This window comes from Strix uralensis, chromosome 1 (genome assembly GCF_047716275.1).
Source record: "Strix uralensis isolate ZFMK-TIS-50842 chromosome 1, bStrUra1, whole genome shotgun sequence".
NCBI classification, from domain to species: Eukaryota; Metazoa; Chordata; class Aves; order Strigiformes; family Strigidae; genus Strix; species Strix uralensis.
The window spans coordinates 110,909,102-110,936,361 of record NC_133972.1 but is presented as its reverse complement, the minus strand read 5'-3'; the positions used below and the strand labels follow the sequence as shown (position 1 = coordinate 110,936,361).

At 41.2% G+C, this 27,260-nt stretch overlaps 1 long non-coding RNA gene across 2 annotated transcripts; it reads left to right on the top strand.

The window, feature by feature from the left end:
• The first annotated feature begins 12,135 nt into the window (after nt 1-12,135).
• Nucleotides 12,136-21,685, top strand: LOC141946898 (uncharacterized). 2 transcript variants are annotated; one of them, XR_012629979.1, is made up of 3 exons: nt 12,231-12,270; nt 12,472-13,293; nt 18,262-21,685. It is a non-coding gene; the product is annotated as an uncharacterized LOC141946898 (long non-coding RNA). The 2 variants fall into 2 exon arrangements; XR_012629975.1 differs by having other exon boundaries at nt 12,136-13,293.
• Nucleotides 21,686-27,260: the final 5,575 nt, after the last annotated feature.

Below are 27,260 nucleotides of genomic sequence, written 5' to 3'. Positions count from 1 at the left end.
GGGATGGAGCAAAACTGGGAGCAACGAGGAAAAAGTGATTGGGGGCAGGCTGTTTATCTGGGTGGAGATACGAGGAGGTGGAGAAAAGGATGTAAAAGGGCAGCTAAAAAGACAATCAAGAAAGGAAGAAGGAAAGGATAGAAAAAAGGAAGGTAAGGTATACAAACGATGTGATCTGGGCAGTGTGAAGGTACTTGCAGGGCAGGCCAGCACCTGGTCACAGGCTTGTGGGACTGTTCGGGCTGGAAGGGAGCTCAGAAGGTCTCAGCCCAACCTCCTGCTCACAGCTCTGAGGTCAGACCTGGTTGCTGAGGGCTTTGTCCAGCTGGGTCTTGAAAACCTCCAAGGATTGCTTAAATCACATCAGTTGTCTTGCCCACACCATGTCTCAGCCCTTGCTGCCATATCCCGGAGGCTGGAGGCAGTGGGGCGCTTTTCCCCCCAAGCATCATTTGGTCCCTGGGGACACATTGAGCACAGACCTCCCTTACCAAATCTGCACATTATGGCAATGCAACCCTCCAAACCTGTGTTTGGTATGTCCCAGATGGCTGTCTGAAAGTTCATTATCCCTTTTGCCCTGCCTCTCCCCCTCTCAGGGCATCTGACGGACACAGACACAGGGCAGAGTTTAGCCAGTGGCGAGTGACTGTGCAAGTCAGGGTCAACCAAAAATTTGTTCACAGCTAACCCCGCTTTAGTACTTTGCGTCAAGTCTTTCCTACAGAACTAAGGATAATATACAAGAAAGTGGTTTTAATCAGGTTACAGGCCATTTATGCAAATCAGGCTGCCTATGCAGTGTTTCAACATTTAGTCACTTGTGACTTAACTCATTAAAAATTTTGGTACCTAATCATTTAATCACTCAGTTACCTGCACTCATCAAACTAACCAGGACTAGAGAGGACCTATTTCCTTGTTTCATTTTGATTGACCTTTTACATGAATCACTCTGGGACTGCAACACCACCTCTTCCTCAGGCATCAGGCATGATTTAACCACGGGAAACATCATTCATGTAGCCATAAGACAGTAAAGGACCACAAGAGGTCAAGTAGCCTGGGTCTTGCTTCAAGGACAGAGAATATTACACTTAAAAATAAAATGTCTGACCTAAAGACCTTTGGCTGTGGCAGCTCCACAACCACCCATGCAGCCTCTTCCATTGCTTCCTATCCTTGGTATGTTATTGCAACACTGTTGGACCTGCAATCCCCAAACATTCTCTGATCCTTTTCCTGTGCAGTGACTACTCAGCGACTCCTGCCCAACTGTACCACCTTTCTTTTAGCACCATAAGAGCGATCCCTATCTCAAGCTTCTCGAAATTTTTGACTTCTAACCTTGTTCCCCTGTGTTCACACCTTCTTGTATCCAAGAAAATCTGCACAAGAGACACCTTGAGCAAGGTGTAATTTACCTTCTCTCTAATCTGACATGAGCCACTAGTGAAGGTGTGGCTGGGTACTCTCCACATCAGGCTCCCATGGGCACTCTGTGCCTACACAGACTTTGCTCCTACACTGCTGTCCTTCAGGGCATGCATTAATGGCTTTGCCTTTGTAGCTGGCTAGCTATTTTTACAAGTAGTGTCAAACCTAGTATCTCCAAACCTTTCTCCCACTGCCAAATTTATTTGACAATAGCCAATAATTTCAAAATTATTCAGGGGAAATACTACACACTTTTGGTTCCAAAAGTGACAGTTCTTTAGAAAATAATAAGAGCAAAAGATGGGTTAATGCATTCTGCGCTCACATTAAGTAAGTAATTTAATTGGCTGAGCAAAATTAGATGAATCCACATCTGAATCTAAGATTTTCAGCCCTGGAGCATCTATTTCTGCTATAATTTTAAAATCCTGGCATAGGACATCAACTCTTAAAATAGTGACAGTCTCAGGCCTGAAGAAGATGAGATATTTTCTAAACGCTAAGAAAAGAACTGATGAGTGAGTTACCTGTTCCACCAGAAAAGATATTATGATACTCATCCTGCTTTAAGAGGTAGAGTTTTTTATCCAGAATAACAAACCTGGTGTGAAGGTGTATTTAGTTTATAATTTGAAAACATTGCTTTTGTTTATTTTGGGGTTTTTTTTTTTAATGGTAAAGAGTCCTGTTATTTACAGTTTGAATTCATAGTATTCCAGATCCAATAAACTTCTGATTGTCTTTTCTTCCTCTTTCAAAGAGGCTGTTTGAAATGAAGCTACTCTTACTGTGCCAGTGCTTTAGATATGTAGAATAATCTGTAGTTGACATATTTCATCACTAGAGGGAAATCCATTACAATGCTCTTCTCAATAACTCTGATAGGTACACTATTCTCCAGAGCTGCAAAGTGTGCAACAGGCTTGAGTCTAGATGTAAAGGCTGTAGCAACTGAGTAAGACATAGGGAAGACTGTTTTTTCTCAGAAGGGTGCCCAGGGGAATTTTCCCTAGTCTCATCACATCACACAAGAAAATAAGAAAGAAGAGGCTGGAGCACAAGTGTTCCCACGAAAAAGAAAACCCCAAACTGGGCCCACCTTAGTAGTCCAATTGTCCTGCAGCAGTGTCTCCAAGCCAAAACCAGAAGAGAAAGCTATCACCCCTATGAGAGCACAGAAAGGAGACAGTGAAGCCTACCTGCACCACTAGCCCTCAACCCACAGAAGTTTGGAAGAAACAGCAGCACTTTGAGACACTTGTAAAAACCACTTCCAGCTGCAATTTCCCTAGCCAGTCTTCATCTTACACCAGAGCTCATGTTGCTGTTGATCATCAAAGAAGATATTGAAGACATCTTGTTCTGTCCAGTTTTAAAGGCCTGGGGCTGAAAAGCCGATTTGGAAACTAACAGTCATAAATGAAAAGCATGGCCAGCAGAAAGCTGGGGAGCTGCGAAGGCAAATTTATTGCACTCTGCCTCATAGACTTGGCATCACCTTACATATTCCTGTATTCTCTCTCTGTCTGATACACACACTGCAAGCTTTTGGGACATGAATGTGCTGGATGCATACAACCTTGTCTCGCCACCCCCGAGCCCACTGGCTGCCAGCACTGCAGCCTGGAGTGGCTGCTCACTCCAGCTCCTGCCACACACCCCGGTGCAAGCACCACACCTGCCCTCGTCCAGCTCCCCAAAGGGAGAAACCCAGACGGCACCTGCCCTGGGCACTGCTCCAGCCTTCGCATCGCTGAGGGTGATCTGCATCATCAAGGGAAAGAAAGAAATGAAAGAGAAATGCTAACAAGGGAGCAAACCTGATTTTCAGTGCTGGCTCTTAGGGATTTCATAGTACATTTTATCTTTGACTTCATTTGGTAGGAGTCAAAGCAAGTCAATGAGAGAATAGAAAAGTATTGCATGAGCCACTGCCATTTTGCATGACAGTTTGTCCATTTCTAGTTTAAATGTTTCAAGATAATGAACTTGTCTCCAGGAACACCATTTCACGCTGTTCTTACAGCGACCTTCTGTGGCGAAGCACAGAAATCAGTATTGCATGTGTAGCCAGCATTAATTATGCTCCTTTTAATCAAAAACTCTTTTTAATGAAACACAGTTCCCACAATTCAATTCTTACTACTTCTATTTTCCTTTTCAAATAGTGTTACACTCTTTACCATACAAATATTGCATCTAAGTATCAGGGCATTTTAAACCCTGAACTTCATGCTATGAATGAGAGAAATAATAAAAAGATTGCAGAGTGATTTCTTGATAGACAGACCCTCACTTTGCCATTCATGCTTTCTGGGTTTTTTTGTTTTTCTCTCCACTGCAATGGTTTACATTTTGCTCCTCTGGCGTCCTATGCACAGATGCTGAAAGATGGAGTAAATCTGTGGACTGACCCAGGGTTATGTTGACTTATACTGGCAACATCCTAGGTTCTGATCAGCCTTCTATATAATTTCTCTATTATATTGTTCCTTTATCCCACTGCAAAGTGATTTTCATCTTCTTACACAACTTTCTTTGATTGCAGCTGAGCATTCAATTACAAGATTTTCAGGCTTCACAGATGAATGCCTAAACCTAAGAATCATCAAAGCCTCAGAGATCAGACTGAAGAAATATTTGCTATAATTCTAGTTTTGAACAGTTTCAAAACCCATTCAACTTTCAAAGCTTCTTATTCTGTTCCAAAAACTGGAATAGTTCTGTGTTTGCATATTGGAAAGCCAAGACACATTCATGTGTCCTAGGAGGCTTTTTCTCTTAACAGTAGCTTCTTCTCTTATGAACATATATTTTATCACATATTACAGCCATTTCAAAAAGGACTTATATGGGATTTAAGTGCTATTCCTATGTAATAACAACTGGCAGAGAAAAGAAGATGAAGGAGAGCAGGAATAGAGGGAGGAAAGGAAAAAACTAGGGAAATCACGAACAGGTTATCAGCAAAGGCTGATCAAGACAGGCTGGTGGAGACACCAACAACATGCCTCCACCTTGTTTTAGGTCACCACCTCTGTCTTGTTGCTGCAGATCACTTTTTGCTGTGCAGACAGGCAGGACTTGCCTGTTTTGGAATCAGAAATGATAAAACACCCAGGATTCAAGCCTGTTTCTAGATTTTTTTTTTCCTCCAAGAAACAAACATCTTGGGAAAAATAAATTTAACTTGCAGAAATCCATAAATAGTATCCCTTTACTCACATGGGTTGGTTGTCCTATAGCTGATTTTCTACATTTACATGGTTTAGAATAGCAAGATAAATGACAATCATTTTCTTTACTCACTGATATAGCCAGAATGACTTATGACGTATTTCATACTGATGTTTTCAGGGAAAATTATATCCTTAGGCTGGAGCCAAGGAGTAAACTTCTTTCAGTTCTTGTTTGCATACACATACAGAGAAACTCATAGAAAAACCTCAGTCAGAAGGATCTTCCTGATCTCATCTATTCTGATCCCTGCTCAAAGCAGAGCCAACCTTGAAGTTAGATTCAATGTTAAAATTAGATCAGATTGCTGAGGGTCACGTCTAGTCAAGTTCTGATTATCTCCAAGGATGGAGAGATGTGCTCTTTCCATAATAAACAAGTGGCTTAGATCCAGAGCACAGGCAGCTCAAGGACTTAACCTTTTGGAGTTTATCTGCAAAATAAATTAAGAACACTAACGGAAGGGATCATGTGAAAGCAAAGACACTTCATCCAATTCACTAAACTCAGATCTGGGTTTGGATTATAATCTCCTGTTCTGTGGTAATTTTGCTTTTCCAATTCCAGTGTTTTACTCTCCCTCCAATATCACAAAAATCACGGATATTTTTTCCCTGAGGGGAAAAAATTAATTACATTATATACAGGTATGCAATTTAAGGGCTAAAGTTAAAATTGTATCAAGATGTTTCCTTTTAGGCTCTCTCTCACCCACAGACTCTGAAAAACTTCCTTTACTGATTAATAGACTTCAAACAGTCCAAAGTTTTACTGGCAGGACTGAACTCTTTTGCTCTTTATCGATGATAAGCCTTTTCAAAGAGCTGTAAAAGTAATTAGTTAGGCTTTTTAATAAATTACCTGGGAAAAAAAAAAATTCTTTTCACCACCTCAGAGCTGTCAGTAAGCAAAATAATGAAATCAATTGGCAAAAATACAGGTTCATTTCAAGATGAGTTTCAAAATGTTGTGGCATGTGGTGTGTTCCACATTTATTTTGAAGGGCTATGCAAAAAGTTGATATTTTGCACTATAAAATATAATTACTTAAAAATATGAATTGGTTTGGAAAAAGCTAGCACAGACAATGTTTTAAATACACAAAATATTGAATATCTACATGAAACTTTTCAGCTAGGTAGGACCCAAGTGAAATACAGGACCAGACTAGAAGATAAGGGCTGCTATAGCTTAAGCCAAAGTCATTTCAGATGTTCTTGACCCTGCTGAAAATCTCTCTTCACCACTGAAGGTTGCTGAGCTCATCTATGTCTCCATTCTTCATCCATCAGAGTCATGGCCACTGCAAACTCTCACTTATGAAGATGGGCTTGTACTAATATGTTGATTTGTAAATTGGGTGATATACCAGCTGCCACTGACACAGAGCTGACACCTCCAGCAGAACAGGGCTAAATCAACCAGTACAAGTCTGTCAGAGCTATTAGGCTCAGCAGCACACATTAGAGCATCTGTCCTCAAATGAGAAAGAGACTCCAAATTCCTTTTCCTTTTACTTGCCCGTCATCTCTTAGAAGAAAAGTTTAGCCTCACCTGTGTAGCATGCTGAGCCTCAGCCTGTCCATGTTCTCAGACTATACCAAAGGCATACCTCCCAGATCAAGCCCTTGGGGACTTTAAGCAGAAGGGCATCTATTTTATGGTTCACATGATCAAGGTATCAATTTGCTCAGCCTGGTTAATACTGGGACGTCTCTGGATACACATTCAGATCTACTGTAGTCATTGGGGAAACTTAAGTCAAACAGAAAGATTTTTTTGTGAATACTAAGAGGCTCCAGGGTTATGCAACACTGAGGCATGGTTTTCAGGACCTTTAGTTTTGGACTTTCATCTGGCTTCTGACACCATCAGCAACAGTACATCAGCACTAGGAAATAAAACAGGATCAAGGCACAGGTCCCCACTGCATAGATCTAGCCCAGGCAGCTCTACACAGCTAAGGAGTCGTGGATGACACAACATGCGCAGCAGCAGGCAGACTGCCCACAGAGGATGAGCATGTCAGAGGAAGTTCGTCACTGCTTGCTGATGTAGCACCACTTCTCCATGGAGCAGTAGACAAATGAGACAGCATCATGCAGAGATGACCACAAACCAGGAAAGTCACTTGTGACCCCAGCTGACTTCTCTCTGCTAGCCTAGGCCTCTTGAAAATTGGGATTGCCATCAGCTCCTCTTGTCCTCACTTCCAGGCAGATTATCCATCACATGAACCCATCATTAGGTTGAGAAGCGTGATCCTAAATCCATCCTTTAACAAGGCCTCATTTCTCATTTCCTCAGAAAAGTTAGTCCTTACTCTGAACCTAACCCAAGCCCTAGCACAGCCTGTGCTGTACTGTCCCCAAGTTTTTTGCATGCCATTTCCTTGTTGGGACATCAGAAGGCTGCCACAACCCACCAGAGCACTTGTCCTGTGCTCAGTCTCCAGCCTCCGAAAGCTAAAACCACAACTGCAGCATCTCAAGCACACCTCTTACACACCGCTCCCTGCCCCCCCTTCAACCTATGCTGATTTCCAAATCAGCTCCCTGTCTGTCCCAGCCCTTATTCCTGTCAAATGTTCCATCATTAAAGCCCAAAAGCAAAAAGCTGCAGTTGCCTCCAAAAAAAGTTACCTGTTCACATCAACTTCCTACAAACCAAATGCATCTAAACCATAGCCTTTACACATGCTTAAAAAGACAAACCTGATCTAGCTGTCTTCCTCAACACATTTCACTCAAGATATTCTGAGATTCCAGATTTACGACTCAAAAATAAATAACCAATAGCTCAATATAGAAATTAGAAAATTATGTCTTAAATATTTATTTTATTTCCATAACTCCTCACTTCTTTAACTAGAACTTGTAATTAACTCTAACTACAAAGTTATCCAAGGGAACTCCTATCAGCTCAAGAGGAAAATCAAGCTAGGACATGTTTGACAAAACTCAGCATTTTTTCTGAATGTAAGACCTACCTCTGTATTTAGACCACATAAATAACCTACTCCTGAAAAGCCCAATCAAACTGTACCTATTACTAGGAAAAAAGGTGCTTTGCAAGCTCAAAATGCACAAATGCTAACCTGAGCCCTGGACAATAGGCCTTTTGAAGGAGGAGACTTAAAAAATGCCCTCAGACCATGCCAGTGCACACTCACAGCTGGGTGTAGCTGCCCTTTACACCAACCTGCTCCGCTGGAGAAAAGGGCAATCCTTCTAAAAGATACTCAGAGGAGCAGAGCCCCATGAGTTAGCCTGAACTCACAGTAGCCCAAGATCGCAATTTTTTTAAAAGCAACCAACATGTGTCAGAAGCACTCTTATCAAACCTCATTTCAGAAAACCTGGAGTCCAAAAAACAGCAATAAATTCAAAGCTTCCTCAGATCTCAGCCCAGACCCCTAACATAAAAACTATTTTTACATGCATCACCCCCTCTGCAAATTGTCAAATCCCAAACCAAACCCCCAAATAAAACTTATTTATTCTAAACGGCCCCAAAACATAAATGCCCTCCAAAATATCCCCCACTTAGAAATCAGGCTGATTGAGGAATGAGACTGGGGATAAACTTAGTGATACAAGTTATCAAAACAAAAGCCAAGATTGTTATATGTTCATTATGATTTCATCCTCCTGCCTAACAGTATATTCAATGAATCCTCCCCTCCTGCCTAACAGTCTGCAAAAACTTGGCCACCAAACCCATAAAGGATCCTATGCTTCTTTGCAAAGTTGACATGACAAGGGGATCCCAGCACATGACCCATGTTGAATTTAGGCCAAAACAGAGAGTAAAGAGCCTCCTCTGGTATTGCCAAACCGAAATTCAACTTGCTACTTCTGAATGAGATCAGCATTTTTCCACATACTTCCAGCCCTCTCCATCTCTTTTTGAGGCTGCCATGAGTTGGTGGTTCCTGATGCAGGAGAGGCGAAGGACTTGGGCGTTCAGGCATGGATTTCAGGTGAAGTTCTGGCTTCAGCCAGGGTCCACTGTGGGAGGCCACTGCCCCAGTGCCAAAGACAGGGTGAGAGATGAGGGTACAGTGCCATAACCCAAGCGGGTTGAGAAGATACCAGCAGTCGACTGGCAGGCTGACATCTACACAGGTCTCTGGACAAGCCTGAATTTGCTTTCTTGCAAGGACTCCCACACCAGCACCCTGTCCTGTGGGAGATGGTCATGCTGGGTCACAGACTCATCCCGAGAGGTGGAGGTCCAGGAAGAATTTCGAGGCCATGTGCATATGAGGCCATGGGCTCAAGGTGGGGTTTCAGACCCTGCAAAGCTCAACACAGGAAGGCAACTGAGCTGGCAAGGGCTGCTCTCCATGTTTGGCATCACTACGTTTCAGCACTTGAGGCTACACAAGCTGCCTAGACCAGGATTAGATTTGAGATAACTTTTCAGAACAGCATGAGTACCCAGTTTTAAAAAAATGCATTGTCCAGGACACACTGAGGGCTGCAGCCTCGTAAAGACAGCACAGCTATTGCAGGTAACAAGACACAGGCTTTGCTTTGATGAGCCTTGGGACAGAGGTTTATCAGTCTTGCTTTGCCTGAATTTGTCTAAATCTGCTCGAAGCTTTCCCTTTATTTGATTTGTTGCTGTAACAGCCATTTTTCTAACGCCCAGGTAGCTACACCTAACTTGCTTTGCTTATCTTTGTACAGTATAACCATAACTTTTATAGATAATAGTAACATGCAGCCGTTCTGTGTAGTGTGAAATATTTATGACCTTAGCAGAATGATGTAATGCAGGCCTGGTATGAGAGAAGAGGCCCTGAAGGTGGGCTCTCAAGAGGTGCTGTAGAGGAGTACAGACACAGGATGATGGAGACAGGGCATGAGCTAATGCTGAGGGCTGTAGGGCTATAACCCACACACCAATGGTCAGCCAGAGAAGTACAGACCTGGGAGCTGAACAAAGCCCATCTTATAAGTAAAAAAACATAAGAAAAAGAATAAAGAACAAGTTTCTAACATAGGTAAAACGCACCATACATAGTAAATTCAGATGTAACATAGAATTTCAGGCTGATGAAGAAAGAACAAAGCACAAAAAGTGTTGGGAAACATGAATATGAACTTAAGGGGATCCTAGAAGAGGAGGAAGAAACCACCACTATACTCATGCCAGTGAAGGACTCAGGATGCTGTTGTCTCATCATACGCAGTCCCCCCAGGCTGAAGCCATTGACCCAGAGGAGCAGTGGAAGGGTGAGTGGGACACCAGGGGAAAGGGGTAGAGCCTAGACAGTGCACGCATAACAGTTTTGATTGTATTATTATTACTGAGGCTCTACATAATAATAATATTCCTAATTTTTTTCCTCCTTCTTCCTGTTTTGAAAAACAAACCAAAAAAAACCTATCTGCAGAATAACGATTTTTTTCATTAGACTGCTAAGAATTCAGTTATATGAACAGTAAATTCTTGGCATCCTCTGCCCTCCCCCCATCAGATTTTGAATGTCACAAGTCTTGTACAAGCACGGATATATTTAGGTGAAGGGAGGCAAGGGTTGCTAGACTCTGGCTAAGGCTGGAGTAGGAGTTTAGTTTAGGGTTGGGTTCATAGATCAGGTTTGAAGGACTTTTCCAGAAAGCATAGAGCTTGGGCTCCAAAAGGTCTGTCAGGTGTGACTGAGCTAAACCAAAGTCATTCACTGAGACTCCTTCACATCTTCAGCTACATTTTTGCAGGCATCCCTAACTCTTAAGAAAAGCATCAATCCTTGTTCAGTGACCCTGTGCAGAGGCAGAGCTCAGTGACCCACGCACGCATCAGCTAACAGCTTAACTTGCCACCAGCTTTTTTAACCTTTCAGTTGCCTTGGTGTATCCCAAATCCCAGCTTCAGCCAGGTTGTGGGCGAGGACGATGGCTCAGGTTTGCAAACACCCGTGAGTAGGAGTAGGCTGGAGGTGAGTCCAGATAGTACCACCAGCACTCCTGCAGCTTCCCACCCCCTCTGCTGCTGCTGCTGCCCAAATCTGGGGGCTTGAAGCCTGGCAAAGGGTCATGCTGTGCCAGCAGGTGAGGAAAAGGAGAGAGGCTGCCCACGGAGAGCCCACATCAGTTCACTGTCTCCAAGACAGTCTCACCTTTCCCTTGGGCTTCCTGCTCTCTGGTGTCTCTGGACTTGGCTTAGGTTTCAGGGAATACATTACTCTGAACATTTTTCCTTCCAGTTTGGATAATGGACCATGACCATGGCTCTAAGGCAACAGAAATAGTTAATTAAGCAGTGAACCTCTGAATGGAACTGTCATGCAACAGGGTCAGATTTAACTCTTTTGCCTTGGACTCTGTCCCGGGACTGTTGCCTCCACACAGTCCAGAAGGACACAGTCAAAGTTCAAGTAAACAAAAGATTATTGGTCTGCTTGAGCAACTGGGAAGAAGAGGAAAGATAAATTACACTGCCTGGATAATCATAAAAAGATTGATTGTTGTTACTAGCGTAGGGCAATGATAGAGAGAGGATAAGAGGTTTATCAAAGTTTCCCAGTGACAAAAGGTAGAAAAAATATCAAGAACAAAGACTTTCCCACTTATATTTATATGACAATTATTCTACTGAGTTAAAAAATTTACTGAATGAGTTCATGGGAAATGCTTTTTATCATTTCCTCTATTAAAAGGAATCAAAACCAAATGTAAAGACCTTGCTTACTTTAAAAAATAAATCAGCTTATATTCTTTTCTGTTTATACACTTTATATTTACAAATAATTTACTAAGACCAAGAAATATTTTGACCTACCATTACACTGAAAAAATAAATAAATAGATTTTAAGGGGTTTTTTCAATCTTATTTCAGCTTTGGATGTTTTAGCAAATGATAATTTTTACAGAAGAAAAGACAACATTGCTCTCTCTCATTCAGGATATCAGCTTCACTATGTCCCTCCAGTTAAGCCCACAGCCTGATATAACTATATTCCTCATCACTGTAGAAAACCATTTTCACAGTTAATCGACTTAACAAGATTCCTGCAAGGATCCCAGCATATGCTATTCCCTTAGTGCAACTTTGTGATGCGTTGCTTCTAAGGTCACTGAAATTCTTTTCATTAACACGTGCTTGCATGACACAGCTGATGCTGGCACACCTTCAAAAGAAACTCCTCTCACAACCCCCTTGAGAAATGTTTGCTCTGAGAGCTTAGCAGTGTTCAATGCCTGTGAAAGGAGTCTTGCAAATAAAGCCATACTAACAGAAAAGAAAGAATTATGGAAACACAATAGGCAGTCCTAATCATTACCTTTATGACCCAATCCTCTACAGCCGGACGTTTGTTTAAAAACCCTCAGCTAATTAAATTCTTGGCCACAGAGGGAGTCAGCAAGTGCCTTCAGCCAACGAGCCAGCACTGGCAAGCACTGAGAAAACACACAGGAATACAAAATCTTCTCTTCTGTGGTGGGTGTGCAGCATTTCTTACTCCTCTGAACTGTGAGTACTTAAAAAAAAATAAAATCCACCAAGAATGAGGGAATCATCCAAAAACTCCCCTGGGCAAAGCCAAGCCCCTCCACGACTCAGAGCCCTGTTATTTCAGCAAGGTCAGTGGGAGTTAGCCTGAACTTACAGTCAAGCAGCATTTGGCCCAATGGGTTTTTTAAAGGCACTGAGTTTTATTCTGCGTCTGCCTAACTTTCAGTTAAAGGCACAGTAAAACTGGGGGAGTGGGACTGAGCTGGGTATTTATACCAATCCCTCTGCTGCCCCTGCCTGTAACACACTCTGCATCACCCATGCTGCAGGGCGGAAGGCTTTGAAGGAAGAAAACACAGCAGCGGCGTTTACAAAAGCCAGGTAACCCCATATGGTACATATTTCTGTAATTTTGTCTTGGCAAGTGTGAGAAACTGTGGACTAAGGTATTGTTTATTAAGATTTATGTTAAGCTCAATGTAAAATTAGACGACAGAAACCACTCATGCAAACAACCACCGGACGCCGCCTGTGTGAGATAAGATAACTGTAATCGCTCACACAAACTGAACCAGATACTGCTCATGCAAGATAACCACCAGATTTCCAGGAAGCGACAAGAAACAGGACAAGACAGCCTCATATAAGGATATATGAGTGAAAGGTCAACTATGAGACAAAGAGGGAAGACTTCTTACTTCAGCCTCAACAAATACCAGGAGGCAGGAAACGACCCCCCTAACAACAACTGAAGCATGCGCGGAGTACCTCCACTACCTCATGAGCAGGGAAGTAAAGATGTATAAAAAGGGGACTATTTGAACTACTCAGCACGGCAGTTGGCGGAGCGCAGACTCCCCTGCCATCCAGCGCTGTCTTTGCTCATATTCTACTTGCTATAATTAATAAAGAGTGAATTATAGTCCATTGTGGTCTCAATTTATAACAATTCCTGGTGCTGTGACTCGGATAAGGAACGGTGGGCTTCTGTCCTCCGGGGAGGCGCCCCGCGGCAATCCGCGGCCCCGCGACTGACAACCTACCTCAACCTTACCGACGAACCTAAATTCTAGAATAGTGAGCAAAGGAGAAAACCGGTAAAATCCCATAAAAATTCTGTGCACGGGAGTCCGGACGAAGACGCAGGACGCGTAAGTATATTGCGAATTTGCTCGCAGGTTTACCGTTCGGGCGGGACTGGGTTTCCTGGAATATAATGAATGAGAGGTTCGATATACTGAACTAAGCGAGTGTGGACTCTTAAGTACTGCGTTTCCCATCTCCCGCGAGGGATTGGGCCAGGAACAAGGGGAGTGAGTGAGTGTATGTTTGTGGATATTCCAGAAGATGGGGGCGAAGGGCAGCAAGCCTTCGACTCCCATGGGAAGGGTACACACTGTACCTAAGAATACCCCTTTGGCATATGTCTTAGACAATTGGAGGTATTTCCCTGGAACCCTAGGGAAAGATAAGCAGAAAATGATAGAATACTGTACTAAGATATGGGGAGGGAAGAAGATTTCTAAAAATACCTTTTGGCCAGTCTATGGGTCAGAAGAAGATTGGGTAAGACAGCAATTAAACCTCTGGGTCAATAATAAAAAACCCCTTAACCCGGAGGAGAGTCAGTATGCGGAAGTATGGATAAAAAGACCGAGAGCTAAACTTTACCCACTGAATGAAGTAAAAACTAAACAAAAGAAAAAGCAGGAAGAGTTAGACGAAACCCTTCTAACCCCCCCTCCTTACATTCCTCCTCCTGCTCCCGTAGCCCCTCCCGAAGTCCCCAGAGCTCCCACTCCCCCACCGGAGTCAGAACAAGGGTCTTCCCCTCCTCCTAGACGCATGACTAGAAGTCAAAAAGGGGCAGCTCAGATGTATCCTCTAAGGGAAATGCCCATGGGGGGACCTCAGCCTATGATTGGATATATTTCTGTACCCCTAAACTCGGCTGACCTACGAGATTTTAAAAGAACTGAGATGGGAAACTTGATTGAGGACCCACTTGGAGTGGCAGAAAAATTAGATCAATTTTTGGGACCAAACCTTTATACTTGGGATAAGATGCAATCTATCCTTGGTCAATTATTTACTACCGAGGAAAGAGATATGATTAGACGAGCAGGAATGAGACTGTGGGATGTTCAGCATGCCCAGGGACCCCAAGCAGATATCAAATGACCACTCCAAAGACCTAACTGGGATAATCAGGATCCAGTGCATAGAACTCATATGCAAGATCTGAGAACTATAGTAATTCAGGAGATTAGAGAAGCAGTACCCCGTGGCCAGAATATCAATAAAGCATTTAATGAAATGCAAAAGAAAGATGAGAGCCCTACTGAGTGGCTGGAACGACTAAGGAAAGTCCTTCAACTGTACTCTGGGGTAAATCCAGACGACCCTTTAGGGCAAACGCTCCTAAAAACTCAGTTTGTAGCAAAATCATGGGAAGATATCAGAAAAAAGATTGAAAAGCTAGAAGACTGACAAAATAGAGGGTTGGATGAATTATTGAGGGAAGCTCAGAAAGTCTACGTAAGGCGGGAAGAAGAGAGCAGCAAGCGACAAGTAAAAATGATGGTAGCAGCTGTCAGAGAGGATCACAACGGGCGGACTGGTGAACACAGATCTGCTGGAATAAAACAAGGGAACGCAATAGTAAAGAAGGAACAGAGATGTTGTTTTTACTGTGGAAAGAAGGGTCACATAAAGAAGAACTGCAGAGAAAGGATCAGAGATGAGGAAATATTGAAAGCAGAATAAGAGAGTCAGGGGCTCTATATTTTAGGGGACCGGAGTCATCATGAGCCCTTGATAAAGTTAAAAATAGGTCCCCATAAACAAGAGTTCACCTTTTTAGTAGACACAGGGGCTGAGAAATCGACTATTAGGCAAATACCTGAGGGATGTAAAGCTTCCCCTGAAAAAGTACAAGTAATAGGGGCAAAAGGAGAACCCTTTAAAGTAAGCAAAATCAAAAATGTGATATTCGAAACTGAAAATAAATTTGGAATGGGTGAACTCTTGCTCGTCCCTGAAGCAGAATTTAATCTGTTGGGATGGGATTTAATTGTTGAACTACAATTAGAAATCAAAGTAGAAAATCAAGAGCTAACGGTGTCTGCTTATCCCTTGACCATGGATGATCAAAAACAAATCAACCCCGATGTCTGGTACTCTCCGGATACAATAAGTAAATTAGAAATCCCACCGATTAAAATTCAAATTTCCGAACCCCACATACCTGTAAGGGTAAAGCAATATCCTATATCCTTAGAAGGATGGAGGGGATTAAAACCAGAAATTGATCGATTGTTAACACAAGGAATCTTAGAACCTTGTATGTCACCCTTTAACACTCCTATTTTGCCTGTAAGGAAGCCAAATGGAAAATATCGGCTTGTACATGACTTAAGGGAAATAAACAAAAGAACTATCACCCGGTTCCCTGTAGTAGCAAATCCATACACACTGTTAAGCAAGCTAGGACCCCATAACTCCTGGTATAGTGTGGCTGATTTAAAAGATGCTTTTTGGGCCTGTCCATTGGCAGAAGAATGCCGTGATTATTTTGCCTTTGAATGGGAAGACATAGAAACAGGCCGAAGGCAGCAATTGAGATGGACCGTGCTCCTCCAAGGGTTCACTGAGTCCCCTAATCTGTTTGGACAGGCCCTGGAAGAACTCTTAAAAGAATACCAGATACAAACGGGAAACGTGCTGTTACAGTATGTAGATGATCTGCTCATAGCAGGGAACAATAAGGAGGATGTAAGAAAAGAAAGCATTCGACTCCTAAACTTTCTTGCACAAAAGGGACTACGGGTATCACAAGAAAAGTTACAATTTGTGGAGGAAAAAGTGAAATATTTGGGACATTATTTGTTTAATGGCAAAAAAATATTGGACCCAGAGCGCATTAAAGGAATTCTAGAATTACCTATGCCTGTCACTAAGAGGCAAATTCGGCAGGCATTAGGGCTATTTGGGTATTGTACACAATGGATAAAAAACTACAGCTTTAAAGTTAAATTTTTATACGAACAATTGTCTAAAGACAAAATACTCAAGTGGACCCCTCGGGATCAAGAGCAGTTTGCTAATCTCAAAAGGGAGCTAAGTCAAGCACCGGTTTTAAGCCTCCCAGATTTAAAGCGACCATTCCATTTATTCGTTAACATACATGAAGGAACGGCATTCGGAGTATTAACTCAGGAATGGGCCGGACAAAAGAAGCCGGTGGCATACTTATCGAAGCTGTTGAATCCTGTGAACAGGGGTTGGCCAAGTTGTTTACAAATCATTGTCGCTGCTGCCTTATTACTTGAGGAAACGAATCGCATTACCTTTAATGGAGAAGTTGTCTTATATACACCTCATAACATCAGGGGAGTGTTACAACAAAAAGCGGAAAAATGGCTTACAGATAACCGACTATTGAAGTATGAAGGAATACTCATAGAATCCCCTAAACTTTCTTTAAAAACTATTGGAGCAGTTAACCCCGCTGAATTTTTGTACCCAGGAGAAGGTAATGAACTATTACACAATTGTTTTCAAACAATTGAACAACAGACACGCATTAGGCCAGACTTAGAAGAAGAAGAACTACAATGTGGAGAAGTATTATTTATAGATGGGTCATCACGAATAGTGGAAGGTAAACGATTGTCCGGATATGCCATCGTTAAGTTGGAAAAAAGAGAATTTAAGACAATAGAATCAGGCCCCCTGAGTGCCAGCTGGTCAGCTCAAGCCTGTGAGCTGTATGCATTGTGGAAAGCATTAATGTCACTGAAGGGAAAGGATGGAACTATATATACAGACTCATGCTATGCGTTTGGAGTGGTACATACCTTTGGAAAAATATGGGGGGAAAGAGGATTTATTAACTCACAAGGAAAAGAATTGATACACCCGAAATTAATTCGGCGAGTTCTGGGGGCATTGAAAATACCAAATAAAATAGCAGTTGTACATATAAAGGGACACCAACGAGGTACAAATTATCAAGTCAGGGGAAATAACGCAGCTGATATAGAAGCAAAACGAGTGGCAGGCAATTATAATACGATTTTGACTATACAACCAGTACCTGTTAGTAAAAATTTGAGTTTTGAGTCTGCAGAAAAGGAAAAACTAGAACAAATGGGAGCTAAGGAACGGGATAGTAAGTACGTATTACCAGATGGGAGAGAAGTCTTGCCGAAGGGCATAACACTCGAAATATTTTCAAAAATACACAGTAAAACCCACTGGGGAACCCAGGCGTTAGTTGATCATTTCAATCAACAGTTTGCCTGTATAGGCGTATATAATATAGCAAAGACAGTCACAGCAGCCTGCGAGACCTGTCAAAAGGTTAATCGAAACAACACGAGACAAAAACCTCTTGGAGGACGTTCCCCAGCATACAGACCTTTCTCACACATACAAGTGGATTTTACTGAACTACCCAGAGTAGGGCGTTACAAATATTTATTAGTAATGGTGGATCATTTAACACATTATGTTGAGGCTTTTCCTACCTCCAAGGCAACTGCTAACCAGGTTACTAAGGTATTACTTGAACACATTATACCTAGATATGGAGTACCTGATGTAATCGACTCAGACAGAGGAACACATTTTGTGTCAAAAATTATTAGAGATCTAGCAGAAAACTTGGGAATTAAGTGGGAATACCATACGCCATGGCATCCACAAAGTTCGGGAAAAGTTGAAAGGATGAATGGAGAAATCAAAACTATTTTGACTAAATTAATGATAGAAACCAAACTATCATGGATCAAGTGCCTACCCATGGCACTATTAATACTCAAAACCAGACCCCGAGCAGATATAGGAATATCAGCGTTTGAGATGGTATATGGAATGTCCTATAGAATTGAAAGTCCACAAACAAATGTTTTAATTCGTGTAATTAATGAATATGTTTCACAATTAGCAGAGCATCGTAACAAACTTTGGGAACATGGGCTGATTGTGCAACGACCTCCATTGGACTTGAAAATTCACACTTTCAAACCGGGGGACTGGATATTAGTTAAAACATGGAAAGAAAAAAACCCTAAAACCCAATTGGGAGGGACCTTATCTTGTTTTGCTTACAACAGAAACAGCTGTCCGGACTGCTGAGCGTGGATGAACTCATGCCAGTCGCGTTAAAGGCCCAGTGACAAGACCCCACTGGAAAATAATCAGTACTCCAGGTGACACCAAGATAACCCTGAAAAGATAAAGTAATGATAAAAACTTTGCTTGATCATTTTGTCGCATTACCTTTTGATATAAAGTGTGTATTGTTGTTTATATTCGCAATAATTATTTCTCTCTTCGTATATTATATATGAAAGCATACAAAATGTACTAAAAGAAATTGTTAAACTCATACAACCACACAATATTGAATATAGAAAATATGTTGATATAAACACTCTAGATATACGAATTAAGTGTAATAATTTGAACCGCAATTGTTATCCGTTTGCTTGTTCCAAGTGTATGGTATGCCAGGATAAATGGTGGACTCACTGTGAATGTGGATACCCTTCAATAGGGGTTTGCACACAGTGTTGGAAAATCCAAAGAACTCTCACTGAGTGAAAATCAAAACAATTAGAGTCTAAACAAGAAATTATTTAAGAATCCCATGAGTGGTGGGAAATTTTTACCAAAGGAATAAACCCTCAATATTATTGTTACTATTCCAACGAACCAATCCCCTTTGTAACTGAAATCTTGGCTATAAAGTGTAAGAAGGGAAGTACCAACTGTGCCTTACCTCATCCCATTAGTTAAAGCTGTAAAGTGGGAAGCCTATATAAACAGGCAGAAAGCCCAAAACAGCTGTTCTCCTGAAGAATTCCCTTGCTGCCGAGAAGATGGTACACCCCGTGGCTCGAAGCAACCGAGTCGACGGGCGAGGCAGAGGAGGAACAAACTGTGGAAAAAAGAATCAGAATAATGGGACACAAAAGCAACAATGGCCAAACTTCCCCAGGGATGATAAAAATATACTTAAATTGGCAAAATTGACAGACACCTTTTTTTCTGGTGTACCGCTAGTTTTGTTATTGATAATAACCCAAGCAAATGGAAACCCCCATGAACCAATGCTCTGGAAACTATATAACTTACAGGAATCTAGACTAATACAAAATCAGACCTCTCCGGGAAATTGGAATTTTACTGTCCAATTAGTCTCAATGATTCCGGTCGATATCCAGAGAGGCTGGGAGGCGACGGAAGCCAACTCCAAAGCCTTCTATGTGTGTCCAGCTTCCAATCCTGGAAAGAGTTATTGCAACTATCCAGGCCATTTTTATTGCGGTTATTGGGGTTGCGAGACAATAGCCTCAGACTGGCCAACAAAAGGAGACAAATATATAAGTATCACTTGGGGACCTCCAGGTTGCATTCCACCACAACATGGATCTGACGGCTCCGGGGTCTGGGGATCCGTAAGGGGGGTGAAATCTTCTCCATCAGAATGCGACAGAATAGAAATTGAAGTTAAACAACCAGAAGATGACACATGGTTAATTGGCCGTACCTGGGGAATTAGATATTGGGAACCTGGAGCAGATAGAGGAAGCTTTTTCAAAATAATAAAAGAAAGGATACCCCACGATCCTTTACCAGTAGGACCAAATCCGGTCCTGAATTCACCCACTTTCTCTAAAAAAAAAAGGTTGTCCCCGTGAACATCGCAACCCCTTCCCCAGACTCCTTCTTGAAAACAGCTAATGGTACCATGACTGAATTCTCCTTATCCAGGGATTTAAAGTTGTTAGAATCCAAAGACCCTTTATGGAATCTAATGCAAACCTCTTATCGTACCCTTAATGAAAGCAAACCAAATTTAACTGAAGAATGCTGGCTATGTTATAATATTAGACCACCATATTTTGAGGCAATTAGAAAACCAGGAAGGATTCGATGGTCTAATGGTTCAAACCCATGAGAATGTCCATGGGATGGCCGGAGGAATCATACGCAAGGAATTACTATTCAATTAGTAACGGGTCAAGGAAAATGTATAGGTACAGTGCCCGAAAAGTATCAGCCTTTATGCAACCGAACAGTCACTAATACCAATATAGAGAAACACAAAAATCAAAAGGACAAATGGGCTATCCCGACACCAAGAGATAAATGGGTTTGTTCAGACATCGGAATAACGCCTTGTCTATCTCTAAATGTGTTTGATCAATCTCAGTTTTGCGTGCAGGTAATTATTGTTCCTCGTCTAATCTATCACACCTCGGAAGAAATATTGCATCACTTTGAGGGAGACCGGAATAGACAAAAACGAGAACCAATTACAGCGGTAACCCTAACTACACTACTGATAGCGGGTGGAGTTGGAGCAGGCACAGGTATAGCCTCTCTAGTACAAGGTCAGGAATTACAAGGTTTGCAAATGACTGTAGATGAGGATTTAGCGAAAATAGAACAATCTATCCAAAATTTAGCCACTTCAGTAAAGTCTTTATCAGAAGTAGTACTACAAAATAGAAGAGGATTAGACCTATTATTTTTGAAGGAAGGAGGATTATGTGTAGCTCTCAGTGAAGAATGTTGTTCTTTTGCTGACCATACGGGAGTCGTCCAAGACACCATGTCCGAACTTCGGAAAAGGTTAGACCAACGTAGAAAGGATCGTGAAGCGGGCAGGTCATGGTATGAAAACTGGTTTAATGTTTCACCTTGGCTAACCACTTTGTTGTCGGCTTTAGCAGGACCGCTTATTATGTTGATCCTGGGACTTATATTTGGGCCTTGTATATTACGCTATATTTTTCATTTTATTAAAGAACGGTTTGACACAGCTAAATTACTTATTTTAACCTCGAGAGTAGAATATGAAAGTGTATCTAATAATGAAGATGAAAATTATTATGAATGTATTATGCCACGCGAAAATCATTATTGTGAGTGCTATAATAAATGTCGAAATTGTGAAAAAGAAATTGTTTACAAGAATGAAGATGAAAGTAACACCTAATAAACAATAGGATAAAAAGAAAAAGGGGGGATTGTGAGAAACTGTGGACTAAGGTATTGTTTATTAAGATTTATGTTAAGCTCAATGTAAAATTAGACGACAGAAACCACTCATGCAAACAACCACTGGACGCCGCCTGTGTGAGATAAGATAACTGTAATCGCTCACACAAACTGAACCAGATACTGCTCATGCAAGATAACCACCAGATTTCCAGGAAGCGACAAGAAACAGGACAAGACAGCCTCATATAAGGATATATGAGTGAAAGGTCAACTATGAGACAAAGAGGGAAGACTTCTTACTTCAGCCTCAACAAATACCAGGAGGAAGGAAACGACCCCCCCTAACAACAACTGAAGCATGCGCGGAGTACCTCCACTACCTCATGAGCAGGGAAGTAAAGATGTATAAAAAGGGGACTATTTGAACTACTCAGCACGGCAGTTGGCGGAGCGCAGACTCCCCTGCCGTCCAGCGCTGTCTTTGCTCATATTCTACTTGCTATAATTAATAAAGAGTGAATTATAGTCCATTGTGGTCTCAATTTATAACAGCAAGGAAAAAAATTAATAGATCACCTCAACCTCTTAGAAAACCTTTTGTTCCTCACTGGTCACATTGTCTGGCAACAGAGCAGCTCTGCGTTTGGGCTGAGACCTGTGTCTCAGCTTTTAGCACAGTTACAAAATCCAGACACAGGTTTTGCCCCACAGAAGAAGGCATTAAGGACTCAAGAGAGAAGGTGAAAGAGAGCTATTCATTCTTGGGTAAAAATTTGAACATAAGTTTTCAAAAATAAAAGGATTTTTCCATGCTCAGTTCTCATGGATGAGCAGTTAAGCCTGAGAATTAGTTTTGTTTTTTCTTTTTTATGAGACCTTTCCCTTTTTCAGTTGTTAATACATATCTACATATATGCAGCTAGATAAACAATTATAAAGACATCTAGGTCTTTTCAGCAGCAGAGAACCAGTTTTTGGCATTAAGCAACTTTAAGATTTACCTTAGCTCAGTAAATCTGTTTACTTTGCTCAAGTGTTTCAAATAAATGCTGTGTCTTCTTCATGGCTGTGCCTCTGAGCTACCTCAGCACTAGGCTGCAAGAGGCTCAGAGTATAGATGGAACAAGTGGGTGAAGGTGGCCTTGTTTTACCAGCACAAGGCCTTTTGTGAATCTGCATTCACGGTACAAATTCTGCTTTATTGGTACAAAGCATCTTTAAACTGAGGCAATGATGCCCATTTTAGCTGGATCAGCCTGGTCAATGCAACAAAGCACCACCGAAATTCTCTGGAGTAAAGATACCCTCTGAGACGTGAGGAAGCTTCGGCAGCAGCGTGTGGTGACGTGGCAGAGTACATGAGCTGCAATGTGTGAGGAGTGGGGCAGGAAGACTGTCACTACCCAAAGATAACTCTAGAAATCCTTCGGTTTTGAAAATCGGCACCAGTGAAGTGTTGCAGGACACTCAGAAGGCAGCATAAGAAACTCTTACTGAGGAGTTTCTCGAAGTTTTCAAATCCATGTGCTCTGTCTTTGATGCTTACTGCCTGGAGCAAACTATACTTTTATTTTACCAATTAAAACTTGTTAAACTTGCACTTATCTTCCTTATTCTTTTCTATTCCCAACAATTTAAAGAGCCCTGATGAGTTCTGTACACTATTACTATGATACTTCTAATCTCTGTGATGTGGTAACTCACAATATTATTAGAAACTGGAGGAACTTTTGGATGCTAATTTAAGTATTTGGAGTATTACACTTTAAAAAAAAACATACAATATGTTGAACCTCTCGTTTGCCTTTTGGAGTAGAAACCAAATCAAATTCTGACCTTGTGAAGTCACTGAATGTACCCTATGAAATGTTTATTTCATAGAGATATGAAATGCCTGCACTCTGGCTTGGGCACATTAAATTGTAATAGTAAGACTCAAACTATTTCATGAAATGGAGAAATTGGGAGGAGGATGATAACCAGGGCATACAGTATATCTTTCGCTAATGTCTTGTACACTTAAACAAAAGCCACTAAAGCTTGTTTTGATACTATTTTCTATTTATATTGTTTATAATGCAACACATTGATAAAGATAACACCTATTTTGTTATAGGAGAGAAAACTTGTCTTATGCTGAGCAGCTGCTTGAATGGATTTGGAGTCTACACATAGCTGATTTATGCAACAAGATGCTAAAAAATACATATGCTTAAGCGAACATATTTCTGGAAGAAGGCTATCCTTATTCCAGAGCATTTTGATGGCACTTTGCTGCATAGACTGGGTTGATCCCTCTAAAATGGACACTGTTGCCTCAGTTTAAAGTTTATCTAAAGTTTTAAATTTAAAAAAAAGTATTTTTATGATATAGCAATCTAATTTCTGTGGAAATCCTGTTTTCTTCATGATGTTCCTGGTCACTGATGTCCAAAGGTAACATCATAGCGAGGATACGATCAATGAATCCTAGAACTCATAACACCTATATGATGCTTTAAAAACCTAGAAGTCCTTTTTTATTGTGTCAATAAAACAAGTGTTAAGGTAAATTTAGCCGCTTTCTAATAGCATTCTATGAGTGGATTTTAAATGAGATTATTAAGGAAAGGTTTACCCAAAAGACAGAATGACTGAACTGCAGTATGCCATAAGAAATAGCATGCTGAGCGACATACATAGTCCCCTTGCTTACTTTTCAATAACACTCCATAGCACAGCACACAACTGCAGTTCATCACAGCATTCACACGTGGCGTCTCATTTTGTGCTCAGTTTCAAGACAAAGTTTTTAGTCTTAATTCATCCCATACTTTAGATTTTTAATTGTTCTGGTAGTTTATATAGTAAACAAAAAATCTAACACCGACATGTACAAATTTATAAGGGAATTTAGACTCATCCACTTGCCTGCAAGCCCCGTTACTGATCCCCTTTTCAGCAGTGCTATTAGAACTACTTAGCACTCCAAACAAGATCAGAATCTATTTGTACTGGGTATTTTACACACAACAGTGAAATTCCTGCACTGATGGGTTTAAAATATGCGGATTTTTAAAGTACAAAAAGAATGTAGTTTGGTGACATTTTATTAATGTTAACCTTACATATTTTTCTTTTTCCCAATTGAAGTTAGCAGTTGGAATTAAGAAGGCCATCTATTTTTAAGGTATTCATAATGAGCTTGTGCTGATTTCAAGAACAAACCAAAAGGTTCCCACATGGAAGTGTGCAACAAGTCTGGAGCTGTATTCCCATGCTTCCTGCAAACAAGAAGTGAGACCAAGCAGAAACCAGTAAGGTCACGCCTACCGAAATGATGCAGATGCATCCAAGCTCGCTCTAAACTAGGCCAGAGTTCACCCAGGCTATAAAACTTTGTCCAAAAACCAGGGTAATTATTCAAGCAGTTCATCTGTTCCAGTAGAAAAAACAATGCTGGATTCATAATGGAGAGAAGAGAGTAGGACTCTGTAGCTTAGAAGTTAGCAGGGCACAGAGCTCAAAAAGAAAATCCCAGATGATAGTCCTTGCTTCACAGGCTATTTCTCTCTTCTCCAGCAACTGTTCCTGCTCTTTCTCACCTGCTGACACCTATTTGCAGACACCAACTTACTGTACAAAAAAGCATAATTTGTTGTGAAGACTCTGATCCCGTTGATGTGTGTTATATGTGATCTGAGACACCATTCAGGATCAGGACTCTCAAGGGACCTTGAGGCAGGAAGGTCTTGTTTGGTCAGACTTGCACATCTACTAGATGTTGAGCTTCTCAAGCATGTGACCATATATCCTTCAGCAAAGGTGTAAAAAATTATCTTGCATGCAACTAAGACTTAAGAGCAGCCTACAACCAGGAGCTTCCTTGGAATAGCTAGCTAGCTTTAAATCTACACACCTTAGTTCATATTCTAGTAACTTGTTCACTCATATCCTCAGGTCTGAAGACCTCACCATGACAACAAAGTATGTAATAACTTGTATGACTCAAATGTCTTTGTTACTTCAATAGGGTCAAAAAGTAGTTCTACAGAATCACCTAAAAATAAAACAAGGTTTTCTCATTCTAATCCCAGAAGCTATAACTGCTGAAGTACGAACCTCCCTTTATTATTCATAAATTGCTTGTCCTTTTCAGACTGATGCAGAGCATGTTACCCAGTGTAACACTACTCTGAAAATGGATCCAGACAAATACAAGTTGGGAATCCACTCATTTTACAAATGAAAAGACATATTTGCGTGTTTCCAGTTACCAGCCCACCACCCTGCCTCTAAGCAGCAGGTTAAGCTCTTCGTTCATGTCCACCCTCAACACCTATGTAGACAACACACCTATCATGCTCTTACAGATATCCCTGAAAGCCAAGTTAAGATCACATGAGTGACACTAAAAGCACCAACTGGCTTCAGAAACCAGTGACAACTAAATGTGACAGGAGAATGATCTTTCCTTATTTTCAAGAAGTCATTTAGGAAAGCACTCCCCTTACTTGGCTTACTAGTTTCTCTCTAACAACTCCCTCCTAGACCTTGAAGCAGTTTCCAGAATGCATTCTATTTAAAGAGACATTTTCCCACCACTGACAGGTAAAAACCTTGTAATTTCAAACAATACAAGGCTGCATTCATCCAGCACCTAAGTAGGTGGAACTCCAGAGGTACCATGGAGTGCTCTCACCCTCCAGTAGGATCAGTCAATCAGCTTTATCCATAGACCCGAGTCTATAGATAAAGGCAAGATTTCTGTGATAATTGTGCTACTGGGTAGTTCCTGGACTCTGGGGGTTCACATGAGTTCTGTGGTATTCTGCCTGGAGATACCAAAAACCTTCCCTGAGGTTTTTCTGTGCATAACAATTCTTGCCTGACAGTGCTACTTGCCTCTCAGTGAACAGAACTGACAGCTCCTGGCAGTACACTGTCTGCCTAAGTGCAGTAAATTGTAAGACACAGGCACAGGAATTGTACTACACATGATAAAAGTCAAAATCTGGTTCTTAATACATGAGACTGTAGTGCAATCGAGTCCATTCTGAGCTTTGTTTTAGCAGCTATCAATATAGACCAGTAGTTGCATTGTATGTCCTCAATTTTAGAAAGCTGGCAAAGAAAATGTAAAGGATTGTTTTATGCACACTCTTACATGTAAGAAGATTAAGAACAAGTCTAACTAGTTTTCAGAAAGAACAGAAAATCCAGCATTAATCATCTACTGAGATCCAATGTTCCAACATTTCTCATTAATTCATGTGCTTGTCTGCCCACCTACTTATAAGTCAGGTCATTCAAAACTCGAAGTATTTCGACACATAATTAATTAAATCATGAGAAGGAATGTAATGTAGTATGAAAGGAAAGTAAAATTCAAATATATGATCCATTAGTTACTAGCTTCACCTCAGATCTGATCAGGTATTAGAGCTAAGTGTACAGGAGCATGACCTTTCTCCTGCTCCTTGTTCCTTCTATGCTGTTTCTGAAATCCTTTTCTATATTTAGGAGAAAATTTTGTAATACTACTAATGTTCTACATGTTTTGTATGACACTTTGATACAACTCATTCATTCACACTGAGTTTTGGTTAATAATCTTCATCACTAGCCTTGCATAAAACAGAAACAGTTTTGCTCACAATGAACAAGAATTTATAAGCATTCATTCACCCTCATTAGTCAAACATTCAGAAAATAAAAACAATAGCAGCTTCCCATTTTTTGCCTCTGAAGAGAATTTGTGATCAGCTTCCATCTGCCTGGCTTTTGCCAGTTTCTCTCTAGCGTTCTGCAAAATCCTGACCACAGCACAGTATTCAGAACTAGAGGAAGGCATTGGACCAGTGTGCCAAAGCAAGTGAGCCAGAGAAAGGGACAGCATACTATTTTTTCCTCATCATAGCAGAGGGAGCAAGTGAACAAGTTGTGCTGGCTTTACTCCACAGACGCCAAGAGGAAGCCAAAGCCGTCCCCATTTACAGGAGCCCTCTGACACTATGCATTCTTGTGAACAACAGAGGATTTGCAAATGAAGGCCAAAAATGCAATGCTCAAATAATTTAAGGCAGTATAAACATTGTGAGACTGTGCAAGTAGGCAACAT